Here is a 4695-nt window from a genome sequence, read left to right as displayed (position 1 = left end):
AGGACGTCATGTAAAGTATCACAAAACAGTAAATGTAAATAAGCAAACAACATCATCCATTGCATTAAATATATAATTTTAATACAAGCGTGTTCTCTACAGTATAGACACCAAAAATAATGTATATCAAAATAATAAGATGAGTCTTGGATGCGCTCCATCTTCTCAAAAGCTGGCCTCGGTACCTATCTACTGATGACCTGAGAATACAAGTTATTTTGAAAGAGTTTATCAGCATTAAGCTGGTGAGTTCATAAGTATTTTAGTGTCGGTATTTGTCATCCAAAAATGTTTGAACATGTATCAAGTATAAGTTTGTAATGTATGTAAAGGTTTGCAATTGTTTGTAAAAGTTTGAATCTCTTAGAAAAACCTATATTTTCTATTAAAGTAGCCTTCTACCAAGGCTTAACTGTTTTGTATGCTCGTTTGATGTAAAAGTGTGTAATTTCCCAAGTGTAACTATCATTTAACAAAACATAGTTTGTACATTAACGTTTAAGTGAGGTTATCACTAAAATATGTAATGGGTAAATCATTGTAGTACTGTAGTCTTGTATTATAAGAACTACTGTTGTACTAACTACCTTAAACCGGATTTATATTAAGGTATAATGTGATAAATTGTACCATGCTATCGACTGGTAACAACGACATAATGAATGGTCGTAATAACGGAATGACGTTTGGCACCCGCAAACCTGTAGGTCCGGCTGTAGCTAGCAGCAAGGTGTAGGATTGTCAATCCAGTATAGATCTATACGCAAAATCATGCTCTCCCTCCAAGAGAATTCTGGCTACAACTCGAGCCATGACATTTAAGTCATGCTCCGATTTAAATCACAATAATTAACGTATTCATGTATATGTAATGTTTCTCGTTCTAGTATAGTTGTATATGTATTGTTTCTAGTATAGTTGTATATGTATTGTTTCTAGTATAGTTGTATATGTATTGTTTCTAGTATAGTTGTATATGTATTGTTTCTAGTCTAGCTATATATGTATCGTTTCTAGTATAGTTGTATATGTATCGTTTCTAGTATAGTTGTATATGTATTGTTTCTAGTATAGTTGTATATGTATTGTATTACCCCGATGGTAACTAGCTATTGATGTACTGATAAATATGAATATAGAAGTACTTTTATGTCTATACATGTATATACGATATATAACTAATATGGAAACGACCCTCAGATGGTCACCCGAAATCCCACCAGACCACATCTCAGTGCGCGAAAAGGAAATAGGGCGGATGGCCTTTCTAAGCCCTTTAAACATTACTTATATATATATACATATATGGGCATGCAATTTATAAGAAGTAAAACAAAGTTTAATAAAAGCATTTGATAAGTAAAAGAGTTTGTAAAACATTTTGAAGTAAAGCAGTTTGATAAACAGTTTGAACAGTGATAAAATCATTGGTTTTCTAGTTATTAATCACATGTGATTAATGTAATCACATGTGATTGATGCAATAACTATAAGTATTTAACTTGTATCCCCCCCATAAAGTTTTTAAAACATTTAAAAGTATTTCAAAGGTTGATTAAAGGGGTATGAACTCACTTATGGTGAGTTGATTTGATTGATGTATCGGGTACCGTGCTAGGTGGAAAACGGAGACTTGTTCACACGTTCGAGCCTAGTTATCATATAATGAGCATATATATAACTAATTAGCCAAATAATAACTTAACAAAGTAAGTTAAGACACTTAGGAGCATGTATACACTTTATATAAGTGTTATAGGTCCTAATGGTTGCATCTAAGTTGATACGAGACAAGGCAAAAGCGGTTTAATGCACTAATGACCTTGTATATGAGTTCACCACCCAACAAACCCCACCCTTTGGAGTTTACGACCGTGAACCCATGTGTTTACGGCCGTGAACTCCTCACTTGGTGGTTTTGGGTGTTTTGAAGTGTTATATTGGTCCTAGAATAAGCCTAGCCTTGTTGGAATAATCCTTGAAGTAGTTTAAGGCCTTGGAATGCTCCTTTGGGGAGTTTACGGCCAAAGGACCATATCACCTAGAGTTTACGGCCGTAAACTCCTATGGGGTGTTGGTTTTAATTCATTTAAGGCCCTTTCACATGTAGGATAGCTTCCAAGATTTTTATCTAAGGCTAAAGGGGACATTAGGCACACATTTGTGCTTTTACTTGGAGATTACGGCCCAAGATATGTTCCTTGGCCGTAAACTCCCTTTAAGGGATGATTTTGATGAAATTTGTTCCCCTTTCAAGTCCCAAGTAGTCAAGGTTAATTGTCTTAAGGCTTTAAGGGTGTTTAGGGCATCTTTAACACTTGAAAAAGGGGTTTACAGCCCAAGATCTTTCCTTGGCCGTAAACTCCTAAAACCTTATGATTTTGAAGTGTTTTGATGTCCAAATTAACTACAAGTATTAGAGGGTAATGTCCTTAAGCTTTAGGGGGTGATTTAGGGCACTTATAACCCTTAAAAAGGGGTTTACGGCCCAAGAGAGTTCCTTGGCCGTAAACTCCTATAACTAGGGTTTCTTTGTTGATTTCTAGTCTCAAATGTTTATACATTAAGCCCTAAATAAGTTGTCTACCAAGGAATCGGGACTAGGAAGCCTTTAGGCTTCGTTTTGGAGTTTACACCCCAAGAACGTTCTTGGGCCGTAAGCTCTCGGATCTTGTATTTTAGACATGTAAACAACGTTATAAAGCATATAACAACCATTAAAACACATTTAGGAAAGTAGATTCACAATCCGGGATGAAAACCCGAACATCCGTCAGAGAGAAATGGCTTTTCTCTAGTTGGAATTGTGAATAATGAATTAATTAAATTTAGAAATCTATTTATAGTCCAGAAATATTTTGACAGAAAATATTTTTATTCCGGAAGTCGGACTATAACATTATGAAACTTGCAATGTTCAACTTTCACAAATACAGGAGCATCCACTCTCCTGATATATCCCGAAACGTAAACCCTAATGTACACAAACTTGTTCGGACAAGTCTGAAAATCACTAAAACTGGACTAGCTTCTATTGAATAGATAATGTTCATACAAATGGAAATTTCGGGTTGTCACATCATCCCCCCGTTAGAAGGAATTTCGTCCCGAAATTAGAATTTAAGCAAATAAGAAGTTACAAATAACTAAGCAAAAAGATGAGGGTATTTCAGTTTCATCTGATCCTCGCGTTCCCAAGTGAATTCCGGTCCTCGCTTGGCGTTCCAGCGAACCTTCACGATAGGGATACGGCTTTGTTTCGTCTGCTTGACCTCACGGTCCATGATCTCTACAGGTTCTTCCACGAAGTTGAGGTTCTCGTTGATCTCGATCTCGTCGAGTGGGATTACGAGAGTCTCATCGGACAGACACTTTTTCAAGTTAGATACGTGGAATGTAGAATGTACGTTACGAAGTGTGTCAGGTAGATCGAGTTTGTAAGCTACATGGTCGACTCTTGCAAGAATCTAGAAAGGCCCTATGTACCTAGGATTAAGCTTCCCACGCTTACCGAAGCGTATCAAGCACTTCCAGGGTGAGACTTTGAGAAGGACTCGGTCTCCCACCTGAAATTCCAAAGGTTTTCTGCGTTTATCAGCGTAGCTCTTTTGTCGGTCTCTAGAGGCCTTCAATCGTTCACGGATCTGAACGATCTTCTCTGTCGTTTCCCAAATGATTTCCGGACCAGTTAGAGTACTGTCGGAAGCTTGCCCCCTAGCTAATTGGGTTTCACCCACCTCATCCCAGCACAACGGGGATCTGCACTTTCGGCCGTAGAGTGCTTTAAATGGTGTTGCCTTTATGCTCTTGTGATAACTGTTGTTGTAGGAAAATTCGACGAGGGGTAAATGGGTATCACACGCTTTTCCAAAGTCAATTACACAAGCACGCAACATATCTTCTAAAGTCTGGATCGTCCTCTCACTCTGTCCATCGGTCTGTGGATGGTAGGTTGTGCTCATGTCCAGCCTTGTTCCTAGGGAATGTTGTAGTGATTGCCAGAATCTTGAGGTGTACCTACTATCTCGATCGGAGATAATGGATATAGGCACACCATGTAGTCGTACGATTTCCCTAATGTATGTTCTCGTCAGTTTCTCCATCTTATCGGTTTCTTTGATAGGCAGGAAGTGTGCAGACTTGGTCAATCTATCAACGATGACCCATATGGTATCAAGTCCACCCGTTGTCTTGGGCAACTTGGTTATGAAATCCATAGTGATCCGCTCCCACTTCCATTCTGGAATCTATGGTTGTTGCAGTAAACCGGAGGGCTTCTGGTACTCGACCTTAACCTTTGCGCAAGTAAGGCATTTACTTACGAAGGTAGTAATCTCTACTTTCATATTAGGCCACCAGTATAGCTATTTAAAATCCAGATACATCTTATCTGAATCTGGGTGGACGGAATACCGAGTGTTGTGCACCTCGGTCATGACTAAGTCTCGGAAACCACCGTGTTTCGGTGTCCAGATCCGGTCCATGAAGTATAAGGCTCCGTCACCCTTGGCTTCTAAATTCTTGTCCATTCCTCTGAGGGATTCACTCGTCACATTTTCAATATTCATGGCTTCAAGTTGGGCCGCCTGAATTTGGTTAGACAAGTGTGAATGGATGGTTATTGACAATGACTTGACCTTGCGACCAGAATATTCCTTCCGACTTAGGGCATCTGCTACTACGTTGGCTTTACCC

The sequence above is a fragment of the Lactuca saligna genome, chromosome 1 (genome assembly GCF_052625555.1).
Source record: "Lactuca saligna cultivar CGN05327 chromosome 1, ASM5262555v1, whole genome shotgun sequence".
Taxonomy (NCBI): domain Eukaryota; kingdom Viridiplantae; phylum Streptophyta; class Magnoliopsida; order Asterales; family Asteraceae; genus Lactuca; species Lactuca saligna.
The sequence above is the reverse complement of the archived record's forward strand: the minus strand, read 5'-3'. Positions refer to the sequence as shown.